Source organism: Lathyrus oleraceus, chromosome 6, assembly GCF_024323335.1.
Source record: "Lathyrus oleraceus cultivar Zhongwan6 chromosome 6, CAAS_Psat_ZW6_1.0, whole genome shotgun sequence".
NCBI classification, from domain to species: Eukaryota; Viridiplantae; Streptophyta; class Magnoliopsida; order Fabales; family Fabaceae; genus Lathyrus; species Lathyrus oleraceus.
This window is the reverse complement of record NC_066584.1, coordinates 239,820,223-239,832,187: the sequence shown is the minus strand read 5'-3', so window position 1 is coordinate 239,832,187 and position 11,965 is coordinate 239,820,223.

The window sequence follows — 11,965 nt, the reverse complement described above, 5'->3', positions numbered from 1 at the left end:
AGAGTTAGACAAATGCAAAGACATATTTTTTGGTATTTTTGGTTAGTAAAGATGATAAAATACAAAGTATGATACAATCTCATAGTGCTTGGTGATCTCTCCCATAACAAACCCAATGAATGAGGGGTAAGGAGGATGCCAAGGTATGATCCCAATGATAATGCATAGCATGAGGGATCTTAGGGTTAAAATTTGGGGTCTTATAACTGCCCCTATTTAAGGACATTCTAACTGAGGAGGTGAAGGTTAAAATCTTCATATCGACTCAGTAGAATAGGCTTAAATAACAACATATAGGAACAAATTTTGGTCCCTAAGAGACCTCATGATGCATATGATATGAATGCTAACACTAAACTCTTTGTGGGGAAATATTGCCACAAAGGAAAAGAATTCAGAGAGCCTGAAAGTCTGCAAGAGCGTTATGCATTCCGTCAGGAAAACTCACTGGGGAACAGAGACTCTGGGGGGAATAAAAGGTTATGCGTAGGCTAGGCTACGACTTAAAAGTTGTTGGGTGGATACGAGGGGTTCCATGAAAAATGGAAAGACTCAGTCGGGGGGAAAGAAAATATGCAAAGGAAACGGATAGGTCAGAACAAAGCTGAAATACTCGAACAATGCAGGAAAAGCAATTCCACTAAGGAAATACACACTCAACTCAAACGGGGAAGAAAAAGATCTTCAACCACAGGAGGAGAAGAAATGTATTATCCACTACCGGTTACTGGGTATGGGGATAACAAAAATATGGCAGGGAGAACATCTGTTACCTGCTAGGGTAAACATATCAAGGATGACTCACTGAGGGCCGCCAGGAGGTGTATTCATTACCGGTTACTGGGTAAGAATAGCCTTGCTGGGGGAAAACTGAAAAACAGGATTTTCAAATATCAGTTACTGGGCAAAAGACTAAAAAGGAGAGAATATTCGTCACTAGTTAAAGTGAACATATCAAGGATAGACTCAAAGGAAAGAAAATCTGTCATCGGTTAAAGTGAACATATCAAGGATAGACTTGCCTGAGGATGTAAAGTAGGATACCCATCATCGGTTTGGATGAACATATCAAGGATAAACCACCTGAACAACAAGAATAGGAATTACATCTATCGAATGCTAGATAGAATACCATCAAAGAGAATATTTGCCACCGGTTAGGATGATCATATCAAGGATAGACTCCGAGGGGGAAGAATAGGGATTACATCTATCAGTTACTAGATAGAATACCACAAAGAGAATATATGTCATCAGTTAGGATGAAAATATCGAGGATAAACTCTGCAAGGGGAGAAAAAACAGGATTTACAACTACCGGTTACTGGGCAGAAGACTACAAAGAGAAGGAAACCCGTCATCGGTTAGGATGAACATATCAAGGATTAACTCTCTGAGAAACAGATAGGGATTACAACTACCTTTTTACTGGGTAGAATACCAAAAAGAGGATATCTGTCATCGGTTAGGATGAACATATCAAGGATAAACTTAAAGCAGGGGAAGAAAATATCCGTCATCGGTTAGGATGATCATATCAAGGATATACTTCATGGGGAAACATGAAAATGAATCCGCTAGGGAGGAAAGAGGTTACTTTTGTCAGGTATTGGGCGAGAAGTAACAAACTGCAAACTAAGAAGAATACTACCAGTTACTGGGTAATAGACTCTTAGGGGACCAAAATATCTATCTAGGTAAGATCTAGAAAGAAATGGTCAATCAAGACTCAACCCAATGAGGATGTAACTCAAGGGGAGTGGTTCCATCCAGATAATCAACTGGAGAGGAAGCTAAAATAGTAATCATCCACGAGGAAATAACTCAGTGGGGAAAGGAGAAAGGTTAAAGTCTTTCTGCTTAAGGGGGCTGACACTCTTTATTTGAAGGAGGACAGACGCGCCGACCCTGAATGGGGATAAAGTGTCACCATAGCAGGGGATAAGAATCTCAAAAATGAATCAACAGGTGTAATGATGCAATAACGAAGTTATATGAGTGTATATGTATATGTATATGTATATGTATATGTATATGTATATGTATATGTATATGTATATGTATATGTATATGTATATGTATATGATGATTATGCAGACAAAATAATCGCAAAGGATACAAAAATGTCACAAATTTGAATCATCGATACAACTCTCGGCCCATCCACAAAAGAGGGAAACTACTGCTGGAGAAAAGAGAGACCATCATCCCAAAGGCTCGACCCTAGCTGGGGAAGAAGATAGGAGATCTGCTGAGGAAACTGCTACTAACTTGGCGGGGAATTTTAGGTCCACACCATATCAAATGGGAGATAAACCTGCAAGGGATAAACACAAATAGTTGCTCAGAAACCAGGAGAAAACTCTGACTGGGAGAAAATTTGATGGCGACTTGCGGGGAAACCAAAGTTCTACCGAAACTGATGCAAACTGCCACAACGAAATGCCATCACTTGGCTAGGGAACAACCATAAATTAGTTGGAGACAACGGCGAATTAACAGCTGGGGAAATCAACAAACACCGGGTGCTGAACGTACTGCCGGGGATGAAAGAGGAATCACTCCTACTGCTTGGGGAGAACCAATAATGCTCCACACTTAGTGCTTACTGCTTTCAGACCATTGTTGATATTCCTTTTAAATGGAATCGATTGCTTAGAATTAATACTTTTATATGTTTAAGAAAATATGTTTTTTTGATTAAAATTTTAATTTTCAAAATGATCATAATAAAATTTAAAACTATTTGGCTGAATTAAATAAGAGTAGAAACAAATGGATAAAAGCTCAACTTTATTTAAATAGAATAGTAGTATGTAAGTGACAGGACTCCATAGATCTTTACAAAAATTAAAAATGGTAAGTTACATGGAAAGGGGCTACATTGAATACAACGATCACTAATCCTTCTACCATCTCTTGATATCCACTATGCTCTTGGCTGCCACTGGGGATCAGAATCCGATGATGTGCTCAAGAAAGTCTTCAAAACTGAAGGTCAGTAGGATGCAGTTACTTGCCATAATCCCTAATTTTTGCATAAATTTCCCCAAGGTGAGGTACTCAATCTATCGGGATAAAATTTTCTATTTTATGTCTCTAACTTTTGCCTGGACCGCTCTTTCGGGTTTTCAATCCCCCGAGACGCTCATTTTTGCCCAAGCCGCCCTTTCGGGTTTTCAACTTAGCGAGTTGTTCTTTTCTGTTTAGGCGAAGTATTTCTTGACTGCATCTGCGTTCACAGGACGAGTGAACTCTTCACCATCCATAGTTGTAAGAATCAAAGCACCGCCTGAAAAGGCTCTCTTAACAACATATAGGCCTTCATAGTTAGGGGTCCATTTGCCCCTAGAATCTGGTTTCAAAGATAAAATCTTCTTGAGCACAAGGTCACCTTCTCTAAACACACGAGGTTTGACCTTCTTGTCAAAAGCTTTCTTCAGTCTCTGTTGGTATAACTGACCATGACACATGCCAGTCAACCTCTTCTCTTCAATCAAATTCAGCTGATCATACCTGGTTTGACACCATTCAGCCTCAGTTAACTTGGCTTCCATGAGCACACGTAATGATGGGATCTCAACCTCTACGTGGAGCACAACTTCCATACCATAAACAAGAGAGAAAGGGGTTTCCCCTATTGAAGTGCGGATGGATGTACGATACCCGTGCAAAGCAAATGGAAGCATCTCATGCCAATATTTATACGTAACAACCATCTTCTGAATGATCTTCTTGATGTTCTTGTTTGCAGCTTCAACAACCCCATTCATCTTGGGTCTGTAGGGAGAAGAATTATGATGTGCAATCTTGAAGTCTCTGCAAAGAGCTTCCACCATATTGTTATTCAAGTTCGATCCATTATCAGTAATGATATTACTTGGAACACCATAGCGACATATAATCTGATTCTTTACAAACCTCACAACAACTTGCTTGGTTACATTTTCATACGATGCCACTTCAACCCATTTTGTGAAGTAGTCAATATCCACCAAAATGAAACAATGTCCGTTTGAAGCTTTGGGCTCAATCATACCAATCATGTCAATTCCCCACATGGAGAAGGGCCACAGGGAGGAAATGACGTTCAACAGTGTCAGAGGAACATAAATCTTATCTGCATAAATTTGACACTTGTGGCATTTCTTCACAAACTTGCAATAGTCAGATTCCATTTTCAGCCAATAATAACCTGCTCGCAACATCTTCTTCGCCATTGCATGTCCATTGGAATGAGTAACAAAGGAACCTTCATGGACTTCAGTCATCAATAGGTCTCCTTCGTGTCTACCCACACATCTGAGCAAAAACATATCGAAATTTCTCTTGTACAATACATCACCATTTAGGTAGAAATTGTCGGCTAATCTTCCCAAAGTCTTCTTATCTTTCAAAGATGCCCCAGACGGGTAACTCTGACTTTGGAGGAAACACTTGATATCAAAATACCACGGCTTCTCATCTTTGGCTTCTTCTACATCAAACACATGAGCTGGCCTATCAAGACGCATCACAATTAAGTTGGGAACTTCATTCCAATATTTCACCATAATCATTAAATCCAACATTGCAAGAGCATCTACCATCCAGTTTTCATCTCGAGGGATATGATGAAACTCAACCTTTGTAAAGAAAGTTGAAATCCTCCTCGCATAATCTCTATATGGTATCAAACCGGGTTGATTCGTCTCCCATTCACCTTTGATTTGATTCACAACCAAAGCTGAATCTCCATAGACGTCCAAGTACTTGATTCTTAGATCAATGGCATCTTCAAGCCCCATAATGCAAGCTTCATATTCTTCCATATTATTTGTACACTTGAAAGTTAATCTAGTTGGAAATGGAAAATGTGTGCCTTAAGGAGTAATAATTACTGCCCCAATGCCATTACCATATTGATTAACAGCTCCATCAAATACCATGCCCCAACGGGAACTAGGCTTTGGCCCTTCTTCAAGCAATGGTTCATCACAATCTTTCATCTTCAAGTACAAGATCTCTTTATCAGGAAAATCATATTGTACTGACTGATAATCTTCGATCGGTTGGTGAGCCAAATGATCAGCCAAGACACTACCTTTGATTGCTTTCTGAGATCGGTATTCAATATCATACTTTGATAACAACATCTGCCGACGGGCAATCCTCCCAGTTAAAGGAGGATTCTCAAAAATATACTTGATTGGATCCATTTTGGATATCAACCAAGTGGTATGATTCAACATATATTGACGCAGACGCTTAGCAACCCAAGCCAATGCGTAAAAAGTCTTCTCAAGCGTAGAATACTGAGTCTCACAGTCGGTGAACTTCTTACTGAGGTAGTAAATAGCATATTCTTTCTTCCCAGACTCATCTTGCTGACCTAGAACACAATCCATACTATCTTCAAGCACATTCAAATACATGATCAATGGTCTTCCTTCAACAGGCGGAGACACAATCGGAAAGCAGATACTCCTTGATACTGTCAAAAGCTTCCTGGCAGTCTTCGGTCCAATTACAAGATTGATCTTTCCGAAGAAGCTTGAATATAGGCGCACATGTGGCAGTCATGTGCGAAATGAATCTTGAGATATAATTCAAGCAGCCGAGAAAACCTCTAACTTGCTTCTCAATTTTGGGCGCAGGCATCTCTTGTATTGCTTTGACCTTGGCAGGATCAACTTCAATACCCTTCTCGCTAACAATAAAGCCCAACAACTTACCAGAACGAACACAAAAAGTACACTTATTGGGATTCAAGCGGATTTTATACTTCCTCAAACGTTGGAATAGCTTCAACAAGTGCTCAACATGTTCTTCTTCATCAATGGACTTAGCAATCATATCATCAACATAGACTTCAATCTCTTTGTGCATCATATCATGAAAAAGAGTATTCATTGCTCTTTGCTAAGTTGCACCATCATTCTTTAAACCGAAAGGTATCACTCTATAATAGAATGTTCCCCATGGTGTAATGAATGTGGTATTCTCCATATCTTCGGGTGCCATCTTGATCTGATTATATCCGGAAAATCCGTCCGTAAACGAAAAAACTTTGAATTTAGTTGTATTGTCTACCAACATATCAATGTGCGGCAGAGGGAAATCATCTTTCGGACTGGCTTTATTCAAATCTCTATAATCAACGCACATATGGACTTTTCCATCCTTCTTCGGAACAGGTACAATATTGGCCACCCACTACGGATATTCAGCAGTCACAAGGAAACCAGCATCAACCTACTTCTGCACTTCTTCTTTGATCTTCACTGCCATATCAGGATGAGTCCTCCTCAACTTCTGCTTGATTGGCGGGCATTCTGGCTTCAACGGCAATCTATGCTCCACCATCACAGAATCCAACCCAGGCATGTCTTGATAGGACCAAGCAAACACATCTGAATATTCTCGGAGGAGATCAATCAACCCCTTCTTAACTTCTGGACACAATCGAGACCCAATCTTGACTTCCTTCACATCATCCTCGGAACCCAAGTTGACTAACTCAATCTGCTCTCCAAATGGTTTAATGGCTTTTTCCTCATGCTCAAGAAAATGAGACAATTCATCACTTACTTCTTCATCACTTTCCTCCTCAGCCTCAAACACAGAGCATTCAAAATTTGGAGAAGGAGAAGGATCATTGTATTCAATGGGGTTAGAAACCAACCTGCATAATGATTTGATATTTTGATTTTAGAGAAGTGAATTGTGACCAAATATTATGCAGATGGACAATTATATTATTTATTTATGTTTTTTTTATTACCATTTTCAGAATAAAGCAAAAAGTAAAAATAAAACATCATAGATATGGATGAATAGAATTATATTTTATTGATGACCAAGTTTGAAAATTCCAAACAATGTTCACTTCTCCCTTAGGCATAGGAGAAGGATTTTCAAAAAAACAAATAAAAGCAATTAATTAGATCGATGCATAATAACAGGAATATCAACAACAGTCCAATTGTTGCAAGCTTTTCCATGCGTCACAAAATTGGTGCAGTCTTCATCTTCCTCCTCCTCTAGCACAGCAGCTAAGTGTTATTCATTACCGTGAATGAACCCTCCACTATGAAAACTGGGTTACGCATCTTCAGATCTAACCATAGATGAACCTTGTTGGAAACCCAAACCGGCTTTGCTCTTGTTGTCGGAGACCTCTACCATCCGTCCCCACTGATCAGACTGATCATCCTCAACAATCTTCTGTGCATCTTTGAATGAGGACATATGTTCCCCAACTTTCTTTTCTTCAGCAATAGATAAGGCTTGGAACAGAGTTCCAACCTCATCCTCAACTTCTACATAAGAGAAAGATGACAGGTGGCTAACCAACAACGCCTTCTCCCCTCCAACAATGACAAGCTTTCCACTTTTAACAAATTTCAGCTTCTGATGCAACGTTGAAGTAACGGCTCCTACCTCATGAATCCATGGCCTTCCCAACAAGCAGATATAGGCCGGATGGATATCCCACTTGGAAAGTAATTTGGAAATCACTCGGACCTATCTTCACTAGAAGGTCCACTTCACCGATCACAGTTTTGCAAGAACTGTCAAATGCCTTGACGATCACGCCGCTATATCTCATAGGAGATCCTTGGTATGACAATCTAGACAAAGTTGACTTCAGAAGTACATTCAATTAAGACCCAGTGTCTACCAATACATTGGACAGAGCGTCAGCTTTGCAGTTCATTGAGATGTGTAGAGCCAAATTATGATTTCTACCCTCCTCGGGGAGTTCTTCATCACAAAAACTGAGATTATTGCAGGAAGTGATGTTTGCCACAATATGATCAAACAGATCCACCGTAACATCATGTTCCACGTAAGCTTGCTCTAGAACTTTCTACAGTGCTTCTTTGTACGCTTCTGAATTCATTAACAGAGACAGTACTAAAATCTTGGAGGGAGTTTGGAGCAACTGCTCCACCATATTGAACTCACTCTTCTTTATCAAACGAAGCACCTCATCATCATCGTTAGGCTTCAAGCCGCTGAATTCTCTAGACTGACACCTTAGAGCCCTAACATACTCTACCACTGGTACATCAACCTTCTTGCTAACAAAAAAAGCTTCCACATTATTTGGGAACAACAACCTGTAATACCCTAATTTTGACCCTAATATCCCTCATGGCATTATATCATTGCTCATTGCATTGCCTCAAGGATCATAACATGTTTAGCTCCTTAACTCTAGGGTGGGACTTGTGTGAGTGGTTTGAGACCACCAAGCATGTTCGTATTGTATATTATTGCATTTCTTATTTGATTACTAACCAAAAGCACAAAAATATGTCACTAACCCTTTTTGTTTTGAAGCTCAAGTGATCATGTGCCCCAATGCTCCTAGGAGGCTCCTAAGCTCAATGAAGTGGCTAGATGAAGATGAGAAAAAGCATGACAATGGTCCACAAAGATCTTAATCATCATATATGTCTCCCAAGTATCTCAATTTTCCAATTGATCAAGATAACCCAAAGGGCTTGAGGATTGTTTCCCAAGGAAACCCTAATTCAACTGTGCTTTGACTGTGCCTTGCTCATGAAGCAACCTCAATCTATGATAAAATTTAATCAAGTGAAGTTCTTTAATTCATTATTTTATGCATATATGAGCCTATGTGAGGCCCCTCAATCATTCATTCATCAAGATTTGAAGTTTGGCCTTGAGAAGTTGACCAGTCAAGTCATCTGACTAAATTGAGGATCATTGAGATACAACGTTTGATGTGTTTGTCAAATGAAGATGACCCCAAGATAAAAAAGGTTCTTAATAACCATATGAAAAACTTTCATGTTCATCCAAAATCCATTTGGAAATTTTAAGGTCATCATTCATTTCAAAACATTATAGGCCATTTTGACTGAAACCCTAATTTTGGGTCAACTTCCCAAGGACCTAACTTCCTTAACTTTTATGATTTTGAGGTGAGACCAATTGAATTGGAAAGTTTAATATATCTAATTCGAATTTTATTTTGGACAAAATTTCATAATCCTAAAAGAAACACATGTGATAATACAAAACATCATAGGTCACTTGGGACCTAAGTCATTGAATTTGAAAAATGTCCAACTTCAAGTGGCCATACCTTTCTCATGAAAAATCCAAATGATGCAAAATGTAAGTCCAAATTTATCATCTTGAAAATATCTACAACTTTTATGTTGGAGGTTTTTCCTTTTGAGGCTTGCATCATTGAAACAGAAGGGCTTGAAGATGCTTGCTTTTGGTAAAAAAATTCAAAGGAGAACCTAGACATGTTTTGTACCCAAAGCTTCACAACCAGTTTTCATAAATTTCCAATTGCCAAATGATTTTTTTCCCAATATGACTTTTGTTCCTTATTTCAAGGGCTTTCCAACCATTACCCACATTAATTTTTTGGACTTTCCATGTGGGAGTTTCGAAGAGCTTAATGTTTATGTTCATTTTTGCATTTCACATTATAACTTGGTGTGCAAGCTTGTGCAACCTCTTGTACACGTCCAATTCACTTCCATTTGATCTCAGCATGGATTTTCATTCATTCTTGGGCCTTACATGCGCCTGTACAGGCCCATGCAAGGAGGATTCAAACTTCATGCACACGAGGGAAGCACTGCCTTGCATCACATTCCAGCTATAAATAAGAGTGTATTCTTATTCAAATGGTAACCAAGTGGAGATCTGAAGTGCTGCTGAATTGAAAACCAAACCCTCACTAAAGGAATTTCCAGTTTTCTCTTTCACTTTCAAGCTTGAATTTCAACATCATTAGTTGATCTTCAAAGCTCAATTCCTTAACCTTGCATCACCATCACACTTCCAGGGAAAAAGTAGATCAAGAGCTTGGACAATTCTTGCTGTTTGAAGCTCCATTTCAGAGGTAGAACCTCAATTTTCTTTGATTTAGATCTTGCAATATAATGTGAATCTCTTTGGTTTGCGCTATTTTCTGAAGTCCTCATGCATGAGGCAAGCCAGTGGTGGTCTTAATTTTGCAAATCGTGCCATTTCAGTTCATGTACCATGATCTTCAAGCTCATTTCTCTCTAAATAGGAACTATAAGGATGATCCATGGTTATAGGGGTGATGTACATCACCTCAGCTTCATTTTGATATCCTCAATTTTCATTTTCATTAAACTTTGATTTCCGCCGCGTGGTGGCCGTATCTAGTTAGATCACCGGAAAAGATGGTGGTTTCCACCACCATCCCCACGTGGTAGCCTCAGAGCCTTTGGATCATTCATAAACGTTATAATCTTGGCCATTGCATATGTTGACTTATTTTAAATTATTGTGATGCGCGCTTGACTCCAATGCTCCGTGTATCCGCGCCCCTGAGCCACATGATCATTGCCACGTCAATTAATGAGACCATGTGAGGACGCTGGATTTTCCTTATTTTCTTATTTTTCTTTTAATTTCATTTAATTCCTTTTATTTTCAAAAATTCATAAATATTTTATTTGAAGTCACAAAAATATGAGACCAATGCCAAAAATTTTCTCAAAAAATCTAGTTTCATATTTTGATTATTAATTATTTTTGTGACTTCATTTAATATTTTTTATGAATTATTTGGTTTTTAATAGTTTTAATTCATTTTAAAATACTTTCTGATATTTGAAAAATCCAAAAATATTTTCCTAATACCTATGGATAATGATAAGTCAATGAAAAATAGTCTCATCAATTTCTTATTTGATTTGAGATTTATTTGAGATTTTAGCTCATATTATGTTATTTTTTATTGTTTTTAAATAGTTTCTGATTTCAAAAATTGTTGATAAAATTTGTCAAAGTTTGTTTGACCATGTTAGACCTCTGAGAATTTGATTGGACTTGTTGAAGTTGATTTGAATTAAATTTGAGGTTTGACCATATTTTGTTTATTTTATTTTGCATTTATTTTTAATTCAAAAAATACCAAAAAAATATGTTTGACTTGTTGACTTGTGATCTTCATTTCTCTTATGTTTAGCATTGATTGATGATGACTTGGTTCACATTTGATCAATTGTGTTTGATGTTTTATTTCTCTTTCCATTCATTTCATCTTCATCCCTTTCTTTTTATTTTTGGCCAATGAGTTAATGTCTTATGGTTAGTCTTGACAAATGAGAGGTTTAACCTTCTTTGATCTAAACCAAACTCAACTTGATTCAAGATCAAGTGAGTTGTTTTGTGTCCGAGATAGGTTGCTTCTTGGTCAAGCAAAAAACCTAAAGTCCATACAAGGACTTTCTCTTTTATTTTGGCATGGCAAGTTTGTGGAGCTTGGCTTACTAGTCATGATCTCTAACTTGTGTTTATTTGCCTATAGTTTTATTGACCGACCTCAGATAGGTGTGACTACTACATTAGTCCACTTACGATTGCTTAACATAGCGCTACATTGTCTTATGACAAACTAACATAACTTCACTAATTACTAACTTTAAATTCAAGCATTTTATTTCTTGCAATTTACTTTAATGCACTTTATTTCTTGCTCATTTATTCATATTGCCTTTTCATCTTGCTCACTTGAGCACATATTTTATGTTTATGCCATTTTCCTTTTGCTCATTTAAGCTCATTATTGTATATAAATATATTGTTGCCTTGTGTTGGTTTTACTTTTGTTTTGTGTGAACCTAATGCAAAAAAAGAGAAAGGACTTAGAATTAGGACATACCTATGCTTAATGGAGTTCAAGAGCAACTAGGCCTCATACCTTTAGAATGCTAAACTTGTTGAAGAGCAACTAGGCCTCATGCCTTTAGAATGCTAAATCTCAAAGTTGACTTTAAAGGACTTCCTTTCCAAAACTTATTCTTTGTCCATTCCTCTTATTGTGTTGTGAACATTTTATATGTTTGCTCTTGTGTGATAGGGATTCCATCTTGAGATAGTAAGAAGGACCATTGTCATGAGTAGCCAAGTTAAGAGAGACAAACCAAATGGAGATCCTAGGAGCTTGAATCTA